We start from the raw sequence: 20,371 nt of genomic DNA on the forward strand, positions 1-20,371 counted from the left end.
CGCCCCCTGCCACTTGTCCCTACCCACCCCCCCCGACGCAGTAAGATGATTTAATTTACTGTGATATTAGTGTTTATGTCCTGATCATGATCGTTGTACTGTGGTTATATGTTCTTAATGTTAGGGGAAATTAGATGAAAGGTATTACTTTTGCAACTTTTCTGTAAATCTAAAATTACTTCAAAAAAAGAAAGGCTCCAGTGAGTGAAGAGGCAAGCCACAAAGTGGGTGACGATGTTCGTGACACACAATCAACAAAGGACTGGTATCCAGAATACATAAAGAAATCTGACAAAAGAGTTCAAAAATGTAATTGAAAAATGGTTGAAAGCCTTGAACAGGAACTCCACAATAGAGGCAATGCAAGTGGCCAAGTAATATTTGAGACAACGCTCAACCTCATTAATCATGATGGGAATGCAAATTAAAGCCATAATGAAATACAATTATACGTTCACTTGATTGGCAAAAATTTGGCGCTGACAGTACGGAGTGCAGATGGTCTGCTGTTGATACGCACACCTGTGTCCTAGCAATTCCATTCCAGGTGTAGACCATACTGAAATGTGTGCTTCCGTGCATCAGGACTCAGGCAGCAGAACTTTCATGATAGCATTTTTTTTTCAACAGCCAGAAGCTGGACATAACCTAGATGTCCACCAGTGGTAAACTGGATAAAGTGTGGTGCACTCAAGCGAGTTAGGCTGAGCTAACAATATGACATTTGGGAGAGCATACTTAGCTGCAGAAATAAATAAAGCAAGGGAATGATTACCACCCAGGTTAGGATGGTGGTTACCCGGGAGGGGAGATGGTGTGACCAGACAGGGCCCTGTCCTGTTTCTTAGCCTACGTGCAAGACTGTAGATATGTTTTATACATTCTTAAATAAGACAGGTGGATATTTCACAATTCTTAAAAGACATATACACACATACTTACATATTTAATACCTCTCAAAGGATAGACATAAAACTTCCTCTAGAGAGAACTGGGGTCTAGGAACTGGGGTTGGAGAGAGCCACTTTCACTGTGTACATCCTTTTATATTTAATACGACTTAAAACTTTTTTTTTTTCAGTTTCTTGGCTCTATTCCAGACCTACTGAATCAGAATGTTGGAGGATGGCTGGGAGTCTGGATTCTTCAAGCTGCCCGTGTGATTTTTAGGCAGCCAAGGTTGCGAACCCCCGGTGTAGTGAGCAGGTGTCAGAAGAGGGGACTGTGCTGTCAGGAATTCATTGGACCGGAACCCAGTCCCCCTCCTTCCCCAGAAGGACAGAGCCCTAAACCTCTCTTTGGGAGAGGAAATCCCCGGCACAAGTTGGCTGCGTGCGGGAAGCCACAGGCCCCAGCTCTCGAAGGCCGCTGGTTGACTGCCGCGCTGGGACTCGGAGGTGCTGGCCCACTCACCGTAAAGTTCCCTCTTGGTTTCAGGTGACCAACCAGAAAAGAGTGTCACTCTCCCTGGCTTGTTTTCCATTGCATCCTTCTATCTTGATCTCTTTCCTTCCTTGAGTAGTACTGCCTCAGTCATCTGTTTCATCAGATCATGGGTTCTATGCAGCTGAGAGGTAATGCCTTGAGTTCTGTGTCTTTGAGTTAATTTTAGGTGTAAAATACTAAGATATCCCTCTTTAACATACAAATTTATATTTGAAGTAAAAACTTCTGCCCAAATTGACAATTTAGGATCCCATAAGACTGCAAACTCTAGACCTGGCCTGTCTAAATATGGTAGCCCCTAGCCACATGTAGCTATCTTAATTAAAACCAAATAAAATTTAAAATTCCATTCCTCAGTCATATTTCAAGTGCTCAATAGTCACATGTGGCTAGGGGATGCTATATGAGCTCAGATACAGGACATTTCCATCATCTAGAAACATTCTACTGGGCAGTTTTCTCTAGCCCTATCAGTGGTTCCCCAGCTCCTGTGCAGCAATCTCAGACCACTACTCTGCCATGCAGCACCCCCACCAACTTACCTGCTTCAAGCTACTAGAAGTACACAGGCTGTCACTCCCTTCCTTCATGGCCACCCTCCTTCCTACCCAGATTCCACACCATTCTGCATCATTGTGGCCATTCTCATGATCAACTCTGAATCTTTTCTCTTTCAGATGTGCCTCTTCTGCTGATCTCAACCTCATGTCAGTCTGAATGCAGGACTTTGTGTCTATGCTTGAGCTGCCTAAGAGGTGCTGCAGGATATCACACAGCTATGGGGATCGGGACCACAAGACACAGGGTTACAAGCTCAGGTAACTCAGGTCCACTGTTGGGCCGTCCTGTCATGCTTCTGGTCAACTCTATACTATTCCCCATTCTCCAGTCTCCTCAAGGCCCCTAACCCAGTGCTGTCAAACTTTAACGTACAAGCAAATCACATGGGAGACCTTATTAGGAATGCACATTCTGATCTAGTAGGTCTTGGGTGGGGCCAGAGATTTTGCATTTCTAACAGGCAGCTCACCCTAGAGAAGTCAGCAAAGCTGAAAAACGGATTAGTGGTTAAAGAGCAAACCAGGCTTTGTCTGTGATAAATGAAACCTCTAAAATAACAGTAACAGAGTCTGATGTGGTGGCTTCCCTGCAAAGCTGAGTCCTCAACCAGCCTCCCGGGACCCACCCTGTCACTATTATCTCTGAAAGCCAGGGAGGCCCGGCCAGGGTTCCCTGCTTCAAACCAAGTCTGGGCCCCAGGGGACAAGAAGACCGGCTGGCTTTGTCTCCCTGATGAGCCCAGACTGTATCAATGGCACTGATCAGGAAGGGAGTCAAGCTGGTTAGTACCATGCCCTTGGAAGTTCCTGGGTTTTACAAGTCAGGCAGTATATTTTTTTGGAAAAAAGAGAAATACAAATATCTATCCAGAAATCCAGAAAAATTAGAAAATCTTGGAACTAAGGAACAACTTACAAAAAAAAAAAGTTTTACATATCCAAAAACATTTGACAGAAGTTTTGCTGATTCAAACACATTGCAATTTAAAAAAAAACTGACAAAAAAAAAAAAAACCATGTTGCATTTGGCAACATGTGCTAGAGAATGAATTTGTAGCCCCAGAGGTCTGGGAGGAACCTGAGGGGCTGTTAGCATAACCAAACTTCTGTTAATATTCTTGCTCTTAAGAAGCAAACATAATGGAAGAATTGACATATGTTACATTCCTTACTTAGCAAAGTGAATAAACTTAAGGATTCTTTCTTGTACACCTTGTCAAAAAATTGGATTGGTAAACGTTAATGCATGAGGTCATAACATTTAGGGGAGGACTTGACAGCTAGGTGATGTTAGTTTTATGTTCCAACTAAAATTTCTGCCCCCTTTTTAAAAAATAGAATCTATGCATGTCTTTGACATTTTTTAAAATCTCTGTAGTGTTGACACACTAAATTTCTTCTTGGAGATATTCTGTGGTTATGTTTTCTATTTTAAAACCAGTTTTGGGGAGTGCCATTGCTAACACACCTACTGGTAATTCAGATACTAATTGGTCATTCAAATACCATTGGTCATTGTACAAAAATAACCCACTTCAGACCCAAAGCTTTATATGTTTTATTGTCAATTTTGGCAGAAGTTACTTTTATTTCTATTTTTCCAATTGTTACATGGGGAGACAACATACTAGTCTGGGTACTGGGAAATGTGGGTTCCAGTTGCACAATAGCAACATTGTAGCTGAAATTCCAGTAAGCGTGTGAAACCTCCCAGAGGATGTAAGGCTCATGGGAGGACATTAGTAAACGCCTCTGAAGCTCTCACACGGGGCTCCTTGACGACAGGTGGAAACCAGAGGACTACCATCCTTAGGTTACTGTAGTGGGGCTTACTTTTTATTACAGGAACCTATGCCTGACACTACCCTCTGCAGTGGTTTGTCTCCTGTTTATTCTTTGTGGCTGATTTTGTCCTGTAACAGGTAAAGTAAGCTAAAATTGGGCGTACTCTGTAGTAATCCCTTTAAATGGAAAGACTAAATACACGTAAATGCCTGACAGGGTGACAGCCGGGATGTGAAAGGGACTGGGCTATTTATGAGGTGTTACAGGCGGGGCACTGGCCCTTCCCCCGCAGACAGATGGACAAGTGGACAGTGGCTCTATTAAGGAACTTTCTGGCCGTGAGGTGGTACTGATCCCACAGGACAAGGTTCTGGCTGGGCTGTTTGTTGTGCTAGGACCCCCTCAATTCAGGGCTGAATCGCTATTGAGAAACAGCAGAGGGGAAGGTATTCCCTCAGGCTCTAAGCGATTGCATGAGGCTTTATTTCTTCTTTTCTGTACCATCTTGCTACTTCCCTCAGCTACTCAGCGACCATCGGACACCCGCCTTTACGCATCACTGCCTAGGCTGTGCGCCCTGTGTCTGCTTCCACGCCCCCGGCTAGAGGTCAGTCAGTGGCCTCTCCCAGCTGCAGGGGAGGCTGGGAAACGTAGCCTTTCTTTCAGCCACATAAGGAGATCTGCTGAGGAAGGAGGAGGGCACAGATGTCAGGGTGGGGGGTCCCTAGCGCTCTCTTCCACCCACCCACTAACACCCCACCCATCCTGCGAGGCCTGGTACAGGTGTCACGTGCTCTGTGAGGGCTTCCCACTTCTCCCCTGGTCTCCCCGTCACTCCTCCTCGGAAGTCCCACTTCTGCTTCTACTTGCTAAAAAGCCTTGTGAGCGCAAGGTCCACGAACTACTCAGGTCTCATTCTAAACTGCCAATCAAGTCCGGATCCACGGACATCCATGCCTCCCCTTTGTACGTGTGGCCCACATGTGACTCACTTTTGAACTTTCAAGGACTGGACATTTACTTTTGGGTGCAGAACCCGAGACGTGTGTGGCAGTTTGCAGCCAAAGACCCTTGGACTTCCAGTAAAACCAGCAAGAGGAATCGATGCTATTTTCAATATATATTTAAGCTACAATATATATTAAGCTAATAAATTTTATGCAGAACGTGAATTGGTATACAAGTCAAAATAGGTTGTCTCTCTAAATGACATCATTTCCATGTGGTTACACTGGCTGATCATGCCGATCAGAAGCTTTGTTTGGCGGTTGTCTGTATAGAGCTCCAAGGCTGAAGGGGTCTCTGGTTAAAAATTAAAAAAAAAAAAGAAAAGAAAAATGGGAGACACTATCCTAGGTGCTCAGGAAACATTTTTTAATGAATGTATGATGGAGCTGTTATTTCTTTCATTACATAAAATATTTCTTTCAAAAAATTAGGCCCACACTCCTCATTTGTAATTCTGAAGACTGAAAGCTCTTAAAACCAAAAGTTATTCTGTAAGTTTGGCACAAAACTTATTTTGCAGCAAAATCTGGCTTGAACTAAGTTGTGTCATAACATTCCTCCCGAAATATCTGCCGAGGGCTGGTGTTTTGTTGCTTTTTTTGTTGTTGTTCTTTTGTAACCATGAAAACGTCAGAGTCAAGGATACCCTGTTGTCACAGCGAGAAGATGAAAAGAAAAGCATCTCCCATGAACAGCAGGAGAGAGTGAGGTTCTTACAGAAGCTTGAGCCTGGTGTCTGTGAGGCATTTCAATGCAGATCATGGCGCAGAAGCATTATTATGTATAACTTAAAGAAACAGGAGTCATTTAAGGTGTACAGTGATGATGAACAAAAACAAAAATAGGAGAACACTGCTTAGGACATAAGTCTGAGATCTGGACCATGTTTTGGTTGCGTGGATCCAATGCAAAGGGAACATGTGACCAGAATCTCGCTAGACTGTGCCGTGAAGAACGGACCCTGAAGTGTGCGTGAGAACCTTTTATAGATCAGCTACAGAGACTGAGGCTTATCGCTGTGTAAAGTAACCTGAAGATCAACTGGAAAACGCTTCTAATGATCAGAAAGTGTCAGAAAATTGATAGTGAGTTTGATAAAGGCATAGCTCATTAAAAAAAAAAAATCATTCTTCAGCAAATTGCAATGCTGATGAAACAGATCTTTCCTGGAGACACAGTCCCGGACAAACAGTGACGGTGCTGAAGTGAGATCCGAGAGCTTTGGGTGTGTCACTGTCGCCCATTCTGTCGATTACACAAAACCAGAAAGGGCAGCATCCAAGACGATGGAAATGTGTACAGAACTCACCTGGGCTGCACCATGCGAGCAAAACACAGCAATGGGGTGGTGGGGGGAGTACAGCTCAGTGGTAGAGCACATGATAAGTAGGCACGAGGTCCTGGGTTCAATCGCCAGTACCTCCTCTAAAAACAAATTTAAAAAACCTAATTACCTCCCCCCGCCAAAAAACAAAACAAGACAAAACACGGTATCCAGAGAAATACCGTGCCAGGTCAGTAACAATTTCACCACAGCCACAGGTGTTCGCGGCAGACGGGCTTGTCAGGAAGGACTGTGAGGTTTCGCTGTCCCTAGAGAAGTGCTCCACTCACCTGTCCTGAACTTCTTGTGATGCCAGTGTGGCATTTTACCCTCCAGGAAGAACAAGTAAAGTCATTTAAGAAATAAGACAAAAATTGTCCTAGGTGCTTGCTTGCTGCTGTGAACAAGGGTCCCAGAGACAAAGACTTCTCTGGAAATTTCAGCCTCCAGGATGCCATTAACACAGTTGCCAAGGCTTGGAATTATGTTGATAAATCAATATTAAAAATGCTTGTCATTGCTATGATGCATAACCACACACTGATCGTGAGAAAAATCAGATCAACTCAAATCGAGGGACGTTTTACAAAATACCTGACCAGCATTCCTCAACAGTTTCAAGGTCATGAAAAACAAGGAAAAACTGAGAAACTGCCATAAACTTGAGGAGACTAAGGAGATGTGATGATTAAACACAATGAGGCATCCTGGATTGAATCCTAGAACAGAAGAAAGGCCATTAATGGGAAAACTGGTGAAATCTGCTAAAGTGTGGGCTTCGAGGAATAGCAGTTCATACCATTGTTAACTTCGTAGTTTTGACAAACGTGCCATGGTTATTTAACATTAGTGGAAGATGGGTACAGGGTATGGGGACCTCTGTACTATCTTTGCAACTTTTCTGAAAATCTAAGATTATTCCAAAATTAAAAGTCTGTTTATAAAAATGCTTGGCACAGACTTTGCTTTACAGTGATGTTAGAAACTAAATTTACAGATGAAGACTTTGAAGGATTTCATATCACTAATGAGAAGACTGCCTCATGCCAAAAGTTTATCAGCTAAAAGTATAAACTAAGCTGACATCAAAGAAATGTCTCACATTGACCACAGTGCTTCTGCTATGCATGTCTTGAGTGGGGAAATGGCCTAAGAATGTTTTTTTTTTTTAAGATTTTGTATGGATATATTTTTGTGTGGTAAAATACATCATGAAATTTACCGTCTTAACCATTTTTAAGTGTACAGTTCAGTGGTACTAAAATCCAGTCACATTTTGTACAACCATCACCATCATTCATCCCCATAACTTTTTTCATCTTGTGAAACTTAAACTCTTTACTTATAAATAGTAACTCCCCAGCCATCCCTCTCCCAATGCCTGGCAACCACCATTATCATTTCTGTCTTAGGATTTGGGGTACTTTACCTCAAATAGGTGGAATCATATAGTGTCTGTCTTTTTTGTGTGCCGCTGGCTTATTTCACTCAGAACAATGTCCTCAAGGTTCATGCCTATTGTAGCATATTGCAGAATCACCTTCCTTTTTAAGGCTGGACAATATTCCATCGTATGTGTGTACTACATTTTGTATATCCACTCATTAGTGATGCACATTTGGGTTGCTTCCATGTTTTAGCTATTGTGAAGAGTGCTGCTGTGAAAATGAGTGTACAAATATCTGTTTGAGATGCTGTTTTAAGTTCTTTTGAGTATCTACCCAGAAGTGGAGTTGCTGGATTATACGGTAATTCTATTTTCAATTTTTTGAGGAACTGCCATGCTCTTTTCCACAGTAAATGCACGATGTCACATTCCCACCAACAGTGCCCAAGGGTTCCAATTTCTCCTCATCCCTTCCAACACTTGTGGTTTTGATTTTTTTGACAATAGCTATCCTAATGGGTGTGTAAAATGGTTTTAAATATAGATATCAGTGATGATGAAGATGAATTTGTAAACACAGGTGGTAAAAAAAATCCCTATATGACGTGGTGAAAATGTGCGATCAGTCAGTGGCTAGCCTTGAACCCTGCACATCTGTCAATGAGCATGATGAGTGTATGATGGTTTCATAATTTAAGAGGGACTGCTCAGATGGAAACGTAAGTTGCTGGAACATTTGACACAGGAAAAGCCCTTAAAATGGCCCCTATTAAAGCGTTGCCCTCAGTCCCGCTCCTGCAAACATCAGGTGCCACCTCCAGCTGCTGCTGGTGACAGGCACTCAGGTTCCTCTCCTGAGATGCTCATGCAACCAGGGGTGATGGATGTTCAGGGTTTGGCCACGCATAGGCATATTTAGCTGAATTCGAAACTGCATATATTTGAAGATTTATAAAATGTTTTCTTAGAAATAAGATTACTAGAGTATTTACATTCTATATCTATCCCACTGTTTCATTTAGTGTTTTGTTATTTAAATAAGCTATATACTATTTGTCTTAATGAGTGTTTCTCTATAGAAATATTAATACATTTGACTATTGTGTGCTGCCTTAGACCCTGCCGGGGCTGTTACATCACATATGGTATGTGTACATGCTACCTTTAAGAAATCTGAAAAATTCTGAATTTCAGAACTCACCAGGCCCCAAGGATTTTGGATTACGGATTGTGGAACTTCTTTTAGTCAAAAAGCAAACAATGCACTTGTAAGAAATCATCCCGTTGTTCCAGGTTAAGATCCTTTCTCAACAATTTCTAATGCCCGTCACACTCAATTGGGCAGGTTTCTAACCATGGGCAGCTGCTCTGTCTTTCCCTCATGGGATGAAGGCCTCTGCTATATTCTGGCACTAATACAAAACAAAATTCACTTTTTGCGTAGTAAAACTGCAAAGTGTAATCGTCTTTGCTGGTAATACTGCTAGACTGTTTCACCCTCTAATAAGGGGCCTTTACAGGATTACACAAAGCATGAATTAGTTTTTCCTCAATAATCCAGCATTGTCATTGTGAGGATCAGTTGTTCGCTGTGAAAACAGGGCCTGGCCACAGACCACCTGGCTCCCTGACAATCTGTGTTTGCGTTTGAGTCTTCCGTACACCCCTGGGCTCACCGCCCCCGACCCCCGCCGGCTGTTCTTGGGGTGCCTGCCACAGCATCATCGCTGGAGAAGCTTGTTTGGGTTTTCTAAAATAAGAATAAATGGCCCGGTGGGAGCTTGAACTTCAGACATCCATTTTGACTAGCCAGAGGCCCTCTCCCTCCATCACAGCTGGGTTACTGATAACTCCGGTGCCAGGTGAGTCATCCCCAGAGGGCTGAGGCACCATTGTATGTTACTCTTTGTCTCTATGAGGACCAAGTGGGGGAAGGGAGACACTAATCCACCCCTCCAGTAGGCCAGGGCCACGCTGTGCACATCAGGATAACACACACTGCAGAACCAACACATACCGCACGGGTTAACACTCTACTCCAAACTGCTTGTGTAGAAGGAAGAAGAAACTAGCGTTTATAGGATTACAATGTGTTACATGCTTTGTATACTTCACTTCTTTCAATCAAACACGGTGAGGTAGACATTACTAACCCTTTTACAGATAAGGACTGAGGTTAAGTACTTTACCAAACCTCTCACAACTATTAAGTGACAGAAATTAGATGATAACCCATCTGTCTATCTCTCAAACCCATTCTGTCAACAATTTTTCACTTAAATTAAAAAAAAAAAATCACAGTGGCAAAGCATGCTTGTTACACCAAGTCAGAACAGACGTGTTCATGTCTCCACCCTCCAGGCACGAACCTCATTAGCTGAGACGGAATCCTGCCATTTCTCTCTCCACACTCACACACAGATGGTCCCCGCCTCACGATGGTTTGACTTACAACTTTTCAACTTTATGATCATTTAGAAGAGATACGCACTCAGTGGAAAGCATACTTGAATTCTGGATGTTGGTCCTTTCCCACGTTGGTGATCTGCGGAACCACACTCTTGTCGCTGGGCAGCTCCTGGGCAGCCCCGTGACCTCGAGGGTGAACAACCAGCACCCACACAACCATTCTGATGCTCACTTTTAGTACAGTTTTCAATACATTACATGAGATATTCAAAACTTCATTATAAAATGGGCTTTGTGTTAAATGATTTTGCCTAATGGAAGTATTCTGAGCATGTGTAAGGTAGGCTAGGCTCAGCTATGATGTTCAGAAGGTCAGGTGTATTAAATGCATCTTCAGCTTATGGTGGGTTTATTGGGATGTAACCCCATCATCGGTCCAGAAGGGTCTGTAATCGTGTATACACCCATAAAAAGATTACCTTATTTTTTCCAAAAGTAAGATATTCTATTAATATTATTCTGCAACTTTATCACTACATTTATATAATATATTCCTAGACAGCTTTCCAAGTACACACATGGAGTCCTAACTCATTAAAAAAATAATTGCATGATGTATTCTGTATTGCAGATTTCCTGACAAATTCAAATTGTTTTTAGGTTTTGGTAATTACAAACAGAGCTTTAGTAAACTTTCTTGAACATATGGGGGAGGGTATAGCTCAAGTGGTAGAGTGCATGCTTGGCATTTAGGAGGTCCTGGGTTCAATCCCCAGGACTTCCTCCAAAAATAAAAAAAATGAATAAGCCTAATTTACCGTCCCCTAAAAGGAAAAAATTAAACATATCACTTTACTAACTGAAACCTTGATCTCTACATTTCTCCTGTATAATCTCTGTGTTTTTTATTTTAACAGACAGTAGGCTGCATTCCCCAAAGGTGCAGCAGTGTATCAGTGCTCATTTTTGCATCCCCTTGCCAGCACAGAGTATCCATTGCTCTAATTTTTTGCCTATTTGATGGTGGGAAATGGTATTTCATTACTTTTCTTTGATCACTAGTAAAATTTATATTTGTGCTCTTCTGTTGTCAGATTTGACTCCTAAAACAAGAGTGATGCGCAAGGCCAAACAATGGAGCCTCTCCTCTCTAAGGCCTAGTGAAATTACTCCTTCAAGACCAGGGCAAGATTCTGCTGAGTTCTGTGCAGAGTGTACCCTTGGGTAGCTGGAGGGTCTTCACCACGGACATCAGACAAAGAAAAACAAAAGTGGACTCAGTTACACTTGTTCAAAAACAGTAAATAAATAAAGAGGTAAGTGGGGTTATTTTTGTTAACTTTCAAACCAGATCTTACAGGGGAGGGAGCAGGGAAGCTTGAAGACTGGATGCCTCTTTTACAACCCTCACCCCTCACCTGGCAAGGTAAATAAGAAAGAAGGAAAAAAAAATGACAGAAAGAGAGACAGATTAAAATCGAATTTCCTTCACCAAGGGCCAGGCTCCCGTCAGAAAGGAACCAGGCTTCCAGGGGCCTTGGATGCAGGAAAGCAGAGGGGAGCTTGGTCTCCGAGCTCAGTCCACAATGTCTACCTGAGAGTCAGCTCTGAGGACAAACCAGAGGCCATCAGTGGAGGAGGCAGCTTCAGAGTAATTACTCCTCAGACTGAAGGTGTGCCTTAGGATAGATCATAGATGTTCTCCAAACCTTCTTTCCTATTTTGAAAAGTGAGGGAGTGGTTTGGAATTTGTGATGTATGAGGCCGTTTGCAACTCTAAGATTCTATAATTCCAATTATAAATTGTTGATGGTTTTCTAACAATTCTGTCTCATCTTCAGCTGCCATCCATGAAAAAAGTAGAAAGATCATACAGTCTGGATTCAGATCTTGGGTTCAAGTCCCAGCCTGCAAGCCATGTAACTTAGACAAGCCCTGTGGGTCCTCTGAGCCTATTCCCTTGTCTATAAAATTGACAAAATAAACCCCAGAGGTTTAGAGTCAACTGAGGGGATGTTTGTGAGAATACCTACAAACTGTAAAGGTTAAAACAAACATAGCAGAACCTGCTTACTAAATCTGAGCTGCTCATTTCCATTTCTTTGTTTAATTTAAACTTCGCTAATACTTAGATCATTCGGGGGGAGGGTGTAGCTCAAGTGGTAGAGCACGTGCTTAGCATGCACGAGGTCCTGGGTTCAATCCCCAGTACCTCATCTAAAAATAAGCAAATAAATCTAATTACCTACTCCTTCTACAACAAAAAAGAAAATTAAAAGTAAATAAACTAAAAAAAAATACTTAAATCATTCATTCCATAAATATTGACAGAAAGTCTCCTGTATTGGGCACTAGAGATACTTCAGTGAATAAGGCACTGGCGCTCACTGATATCATGGGACTTGGACTTGGAGATGTTCTTTTGACATCTGTGTCAGAAAAGGGAAGTCTCGACATACAAATATCTTAGCAAGATACACAAAAGGTAAACAAGCCGTGTCCAGTGTTGTAGAGACATGAACTCAATTACTATGTATGGAGCTCCTACTATGGCCCCAGACATAAGGACCAGGAACTGTATCAGGTACTGGGAGGCTGAGCATTGAACAAGGCAGACCAAGTCCCTGGCCTTCTGGGGCTTATGTTCCATCAGAGAAGTTGATTGAGTCAGACTATTGCTAATTACGTATGGAAGACACAGCCAAAGAAAAGCGTGTGGCTGATATGAGAGGTGGGAACACAGTGCTGGTGCCAGGGCTTTTGACCTTTCCTCTTGGCAACACTCGGTTTCCCCTTATCAGAGCGGCAGGCATTAGAAACTCTGACCTGCTCTCCTCATGCCTCATCTCTCCTTCCAGCTACTCAGCTTGGACAAGTTAATGGCCTTTACCAAGTAATGAGACATGTGGGCGTAAAAAATAACCACAGCTATTTGTCAGCTGTGGTCACTTGTCATGGCTTAAGTAGATTTTCAAACAGCATTCACACATTCTGCAAAAGTGTGGTTCAGCTTTCCCCTTCTTTCAGGTTCCTCTGAATCTGCCCCGTGACCCACTTAGCACAAGGCCCCCACAGCCAGTAACAGACTACCAGCTTCCATCTAACCTCTGAAGTGCTGATCACTGTGCATTCAGCTGGCCGTTCAACAACTGTGGCTTCTTTTGTATGAGGCATTGTGCTAGGTCCTTGCCTTGCATTTACAACCACATCTGAAAACCTATATTAGTTCTAAGTTATTTGCATTCCCCTTTAAGACAGTATGAGTAGATGCCACTGGTTACATGAGATACAGGAGCTCCTGTGAGGGAGACATCACTTCTGACTCGAGTCACTAGGGCGAGGAGAATGCAGCTCTGATGGGGGCTTGCTTTCTCCTGGACAGTTCAGGTGGGTGCTCCCGCTTGGTGGAATGCTGCACGAAGGACTTGGAGGCTAAGGCCTTAAGTGATGGGAAGAATTAAAAAAGGCAAAAATGCAGTTTCCATGGAATATTTATTGACTGCCCAAGGATAGTCAGGCACAAAACTAGGTTCCAGGCACCCAGTGGTGAATAAGCGTGGGCCTTGCAGTAAAGGGCTTTCAGTGGGGGATATACACAAATAAACAGGTAATTATAATTACTAGGTGGTGTGACGTGTGTTACAATAGGCGAAAACTCCAGGGCAACGGGAGAACACAGTAAGGTGTATTTGTCAGGATTCTTTCAGTTGCAGGTCACAAAACTGACTCAGAGTTCCTTAAGCTAAACTGTGATGGACTGACTTATGTTACCAGGAACCTCAGGGCAGATCCAGTACTTAAGCAAGGAATCTCTCTTTCTCTCTCTCTGTCACCTTTTCCTTTAATTCTGCAGATGGGGTGTTCTTCCAGGTGAACATTCTCTGGCACAGTGACCCCAGACGCAGGAGGCAGGCTTCTCAGTTAGCTCTAGGAGAAGGAAGAGTCAAGGAGGGACTCTGGCCCCACTTGGACCATTTAGCTCTCCCCAAAACTGTTGCCCAGGGAAGAGGCACCATGATTAACGAGCTGGGTTTACACGTCTATCCCTGCTGGTGGCTGGTGAGTTGGTTCTGATACCAGAAGAAAGAGAAAAGGAGCAATGCATGCTGGGTCACCGGAAGCAATGGCCACCATAAAGAGGCCCCTGGAGGGAACACTGCAGTGTGGACAACAGCTGGAACACAGGAAGGCATGTGTGCGGTGAGCTCCTGGGGTGGTGGGAGGCTAGTCTGGCTGGAGCTGTGTGTGGTCACACGGAGGAGCAGGGAGAGAACCTGAGGCCAGACTGTGGAGGGCTTCGACTGGCTGGCTGAGGACCCTAGGCCAGCCTGATGGGTACGTGGTGACAGCTCTGTTCAGAATCTTTCCAGTTCTCCTGAAAATCATTCAGAGCAATGGGAATGAAGGTGTGAAACAGCTACAGGCTTACATCTTCAGTGAAACAAGGAAGTGAGAAACTTCACAAATTTCATGCGGTGTGTAGCGCCACCCCACATCAGCACGGGAAGCGAATAACGTGCGGTTCACCAGGTGCCACAGGGAAGACCAGACATTGCACAAGAGTCCGGGGGTGCAGGTCCCAGCAACTCCCACCAATCCCCAGGGAAAATCCAACCCCAGGAGAGGACTCAGCCTGGGTGGGAACGGCTGTGAGCAGGACCAGGAAGGCAGGGGGCAGGAACACGGGGAGAGGAAGAAATAAATCCCAGTAAGTGACTGGAGGCCAGGAGAACCCACGGGCACAGCTTCAGAAAAAGAGACGAGCACCCTGGCAGGAAGGGGCGGGTGCCCGGGAATCAGTGGCTGGGAGGGGACCAGGGAAGCTTAGGACTAGTTGGAGGCAGACTTAGAAGTAAGTGTAAGAAAAATAAATGCAAAACATTTCAACAAAAACCAAATTACAAGAAACACGAGAGAGGAGACAGCACTCAAGGGACACCGTGGAAGACACAAAGAATAGAAATAAGAGTGAAGAAGGTAAAACAGAGATGAATAAACGGCATTAGAGAGGGAGTGATGCGGAAGACAGGGAAAGGAAACTGCACACATGTGAAGTCAGAGTCCCTAAGGAAAGACCCAAAACAGCGGAACAGAACAGACATTTTAAAATAAAGCTCAGTTTTAAGTAGGGTTTGGAACTGGGATTGGAGGGAGAGCCAGGCCCCAATTTAGGACCTAGGTGGGGATGGCAGGCCTGGAAGTCGTCTGCGAGGCTGCGGTAGCTGGGTAGCCGACCCCGGAGCAGGCCAGAGGTGCTGCCTGCCAGACCCTCCTCCCTGGGGTCTCTGGGGAGCTTCTTCTGAACGGTGGCAGCCCCGTCTAGGAGACTCAGAGGTGGGAGCCAGCAGCCCTGCCCCTACGCCCTGGCTCAGCCCGGTCTCAGTCACCTGCAGAAGTGGGGGGCGGGGCAAAGCCAGTAAACGAGATACGCCCCCCCCAACCCCCGCCAACGCTGGAATTAAGCTCTGAGGGGACAGGAACTTTTGTTTACTTCATTACCTATTATGTCCTACTGCTTGTTGAATGAATGAACTAGATAAAATACCACCTCCCCTGTGAGTCCGTCCCCTCCCCCTCCCCCGTAGCTCAAGTAGTCCCCTCTCGTGTTACAATAGTTTTTCTTTTTCTTAGTGCTTAATGATAGTTATCTGTTACACAGTTATTGTCTGTCCCTACCCCAGTAGAACGTAAGCTCTTGTGGACAGTCTGTGCCCTGCAGTTAACAAGAGCAGTGCCTGACCCGGAGCAGTCTGATGCAACCTACACTTGCCTGCCTGTTCCAACCTCCACCCAGAGCTGCTTAATTTCCAGCGCGACCCTTTATCCCTGTTCTTTCTCCACACTGTGGAGTATCATGAACCCTGAACAGGCTGGACCAACCATCTTTTGGGAGCCCTCTAGCTCTCACCCCCTAAGATGCTGGCCTTCTCAAGGGCTCCCCTCGGAGATGGTGGCCAAGGGCAGCTCCGCAGAGGCCGGCGCTCTCTGCCTAGATTCCTTGGTGCTCCCGGAGTCCCAGAGGACAGGAGTCCCAGTTCTGCCTCTAGAGGGCAGCGCTCAGCAGCGACCCTGCTGTTTCAAGAGTGTTCCCTGGATTCTTGGTAGGAGGGCCATCCCCAGAGAGTACACCTCTGCTGCCCACCCCATTCATTCCACAAAGGGGGCTGTGGTCGGCCAGGCCCCAGGGTCCTGTCCCCAGGAGCTCCCCACAACCTGGGAAGGGCCATGGTAGAGGCAAGGGTGGGAGGGAGCGGGGAGTAAAGGAGAGAGCCTTCCCTTGTTCTGAGCAGGCAGCCTTCCAGAGATGCCGGTGTTTATTTGCATGTTAACAGATACCTGGGAGTTAGCTGGGAGAGACCGTGGAGGCAGGGAGGAGAGGTGCAGCTGCAAAGGTGGTCGGAAGTGAGAAGGCAGGGGTGAGGGGAACAGCACCCAGCTGGATTTCCCGGGTTTGAGAGGCTTTGTGTGTTAAGTTAGGGGGTTTGGCCTTTAACCGAAAGTGATCCATAACAGGTCAGTGGCAGGTGTGGGCAGATGTGTGGGCTTTAAAAAGAGAGTTTGGAAGACGTATTGGAAGACAGGTTAGAAGGGGCAACACAGGCGAGGAAAACCAGTTAGGAGATGACTGCACTGAGGAGAGAATGGAGCCCTGAACTAAGGCGGAGGGGGAAAAAGAATTAATTTGAAAATGACGTGATGGTAACTGGAGGCAGCACAGCACAGGGGAGCCAGAGTCAGACTCCACTCTGGGACTGTGGCAAACTGCATCCTGCTTCCTCACCTGTAAAGTGGGAATGACAGTAACAGTGTCTGTCTCACAGTGGTGGAGGATCCCAGGGGTCAATACCATGTAAAGAGGGGCAAGTTTAAATGAAGAAACCTGGGGGAGGGTATAGCTCGGTGGGAGACTGCGTGTTCAGCATGCACGAGATCCTGGGTTCAATCCCCAGTGCCTCCATTAAAAAATAAATAAATCTAATTACTACCCTCCACAAACAAGTAAACAAATAAATGGAAAAAACCTGACAAATACTACCAGGTGACCAAAGTCAACATCAATGGTCATAAACCATGACGACAGCATGTACTTTGATATGATGTGATGAAAATGACACTTTACCTCTGTGATCTTCTTCCTCTAAACCTGTAACTTGCATGAGAAAAACAACTGACAGAAATTCCCATAGAAAGGCTACAGAATACTTGACCAGTACTCCTCAAAACTGTCAAGGAAAGTCTGAGAAACTGTCACAGCCAAGAAGACACTTAGGGAGACATGACTTCTAAATGGGATGTTTGTATTCTGCAGCAGTAAAAAGACATCAGGGTAAGACTAAGGAAATCCGAAGCACAAGCTTTAATAATTATTATAATTTTGCATCATCATAATAATATAATGAATCAACATTGGTTCATATGGTAACCAATGCAGCATACTGTTGTGAGATGTCAGTGATGGGGAAACTGTATGAGGTGGCGGGGTGGAGTGGAGGAGTATATGGAAGCTCTGTTCTGCCTGCTCAACTTGTCTATAAATCTAAAACTTTTCTTAAAAATAGTTTATTGATTTTAAAAATCCTAATATTAACCGGGAATAATTCTACCATCCATCATTTTAAACTTACAGAATTAAAGTTCTATAATGGGATCTCTTATCCATAATTCAACTAAACATTTACCAAGGTCCTGCTTTGTATGCCTCTGAACTGCTGGGTAGTCGCTGCAAAAAAAAAAAAAAAAAAAAAAAGAACAAAACAAGGTCCAAGGCCTAGCTGGAGGTAAAAGGCATTTTAATAGGTAATTATTGTCCTGGGAGGTGAGCATAACTGAAGAGCACAGAGAGGGGTTTGGGAAGGCTTCACAGAGGAGGTATGGCACAGAAGAGGTGCAGAAGCAAGAAATAAAAAGTAGGTTGGGCCTTAAAAAATACCAACCCTGTGTTTCTAAGAATCTTTCTTTTTCTTTCTTTTTTTTGGAAAATGAAATCACCATAGAGGCCAATACTTTATTTACCATGGTGTTTTAATTCTGCATGTACAATGGAGAAAAAGCCAAAATTTCTAAAATTATTAGAAATTTTATACATTTCAAAGTAAACGAATTTTAAAATTGGGATGAGTAGAAGAAGAGGGAGCTAAAAATGAACATAAATACGAAACAATGATAACATATTGAAAGATGATGCTTAAAATTGGTACCCAAAAGGACTACAATAACAAAACTCTAGGAAACAGCAATTTTATAATTCGGCTTTTTGTTTTATTCAGTATCCTTAAAATTACTTCTTAATGTCTATGGGTATAAACTAGTAAGGGGGGTGGTGGATGGGAGAGCGAAGATGCAGCACTTAGCATTTGCTCTGTGACAGGTACATATGCAAGGGAGGGACTCTATATACAATTTATTATAAAATGTAATCTTTACAGTCTCTTTAGCAAGTGGTGCTCAGACAGCGCATGTAAATCAATGAAGTTAGAACACTCCCTCATCATATACAAAAATAAACTCAAAATGGCTTAAAGACTTAAACTTAAGACATGATGCCATAAAAGTCCTAGAAGAAAACACAGGCAAAACATTCTCTGACATAAATCGTAGCAATGTTTTCATAGCGCAGTCTCCTAAGGTAAAAGAAAAGCAAAAATAAACAAATAGGACCTAATCAAAATTAAAAGCTTTTGCACAGCAAAGAAAACCGTAGGGAAAACGAAAAAACAACCTATGGAATAGAAAAAAATATTTGCAAATGATGTGATCGACAGGGGCTTAATTTCCAAAATATACAAACGGCGCATACATCTCAGTATCAAAAAAAAGGAAAAAAATCCAGTCAAAAAATGGGCAGAAGACCTAAACAAACATTTCTCCAAAAAGGACATAAAGATGGCCAATAGGCGCATGAAAAGATGCTCAACATTGCTAATTATTAAAGAAATGCAAATCCAAACTACAATGAGGTATCACCTCACACCAGTCAGACTGGCCATCATCAAAAATCCACAAATAATAAATGCTGGAGAGGATGTGGAGAAAAAGGAACCCTCCCACAACTGTTGGTGGGAATGTAAATTGGTGCAGCCACTATGGAGAACAGTATGGAGGTTCCTTATAAAACTAAAAATTGAGTTACCATATGATCCAGCAATCCCACTCCTGGACATACATCTGGAGGAAACTCTAATTCAAAAAGATAAATGTACCCCAATGTTCACAGCAGCACTATTTACAACAGCCAAGACACAGAAGTAACCTAAATGTCCATTGATAGGTGAATGGATAAAGATGTGCTGTGTGTATGTATGAGGTATGTATGTGTGTGTGTGTATGTATACTCAGCCATAAAAACGAATGAAATAATGCCATTTGCAGCAATATGGATGGACCTAGAGATTATCATACTAAGTGAAGTCAGAAAAAGACAAATGTATGATACCACTTATATGTGGAATCTAAAAAAAAAAATGATACAAATGAACTTACAAAACAGAAACAGACTCACACATAGAAAACAAATTTATGGTTACCAATGCAGAAAGGAGGGGATGGATAAATTAGGAGTTTGGGATTAACAGATACATGCTACTATATATAAAATAGATAAACAAGGTCCTACTGTATAATACAGGGAACTGTATTCAATATCTTGTAATAAACTATAATGGAAAAGAATCTGAAAAAATATATATGTATAAAACTGAATCACTATGTAATACACCAAAAACTAACATGATACTATAAATCAACTATACTTAATTTAAAAAAAAAACTGGTAAAATTTAATCTGTAAAACAACCCTTGAAATGAGTGCTTTGTTTTATCTTTCGTAGAGGAAACCTACGCTCAGAAGGATTCGGTAACTTGCAGTAGAGCAGGATCAAAACCTCGGTCCTTCTGAAGGGTAAGCGTATGTTCTTTTTAGTCCCCCTTAACCAGTGACCTGACACTTGTAATTTGGCAGAATTCAACCTATCCGTTTCCACACAAAGCAGTCTTAAGATTCTTTCTAAATTTTCCTTTACTAGGATTGCACTCTGTTCACTTCAAAGTCCAGGGCATTGCCCAAAGTTTACAAGTAATTTACTAGTTAGCCCAGTGCTAGGCGTCAATGTCCTAAGACTGGTTTTCAGCTTATTTTAACTATCAAATTCACTCATGACTGCCACCAGTTTTGCTTCGGTTCTGGGCTTGCTGGAAGACCTCCCATTTCTTATCATCACGCTGTTAGCTCTCTAAGCTTTACAGCTGAACAGCACAACGTTTTGAGGTGACTGCAAAAAGGAGGCAACCCCCACCCCCCAACAAGAAAGCCATCATAAGCATCATAAATGGTATGAAGTTTCTTGGACTGACAAGATTCTGGGGCTCTTCTGATTCCAGGTCACCTTAGGCAAGCTTTTTACTTCCTCATGCGTAAATTTGGGAGAAAAACAATTACTTTGCCGGCGTCACGAG

The 20,371-nt window shown here is 43.4% G+C and overlaps 1 long non-coding RNA gene across 1 annotated transcript; it reads left to right on the forward strand.

The window, feature by feature from the left end:
- The first annotated feature begins 842 nt into the window (after positions 1–842).
- Positions 843–7,038, forward strand: LOC116659854. Its single transcript, XR_004315211.1, has 2 exons — positions 843–1,437; positions 2,124–7,038. It is a non-coding gene; the product is annotated as an uncharacterized LOC116659854 (long non-coding RNA).
- Positions 7,039–20,371: the final 13,333 nt, after the last annotated feature.

The sequence above is a fragment of the Camelus ferus genome, chromosome 25 (genome assembly GCF_009834535.1).
Source record: "Camelus ferus isolate YT-003-E chromosome 25, BCGSAC_Cfer_1.0, whole genome shotgun sequence".
NCBI classification, from domain to species: Eukaryota; Metazoa; Chordata; class Mammalia; order Artiodactyla; family Camelidae; genus Camelus; species Camelus ferus.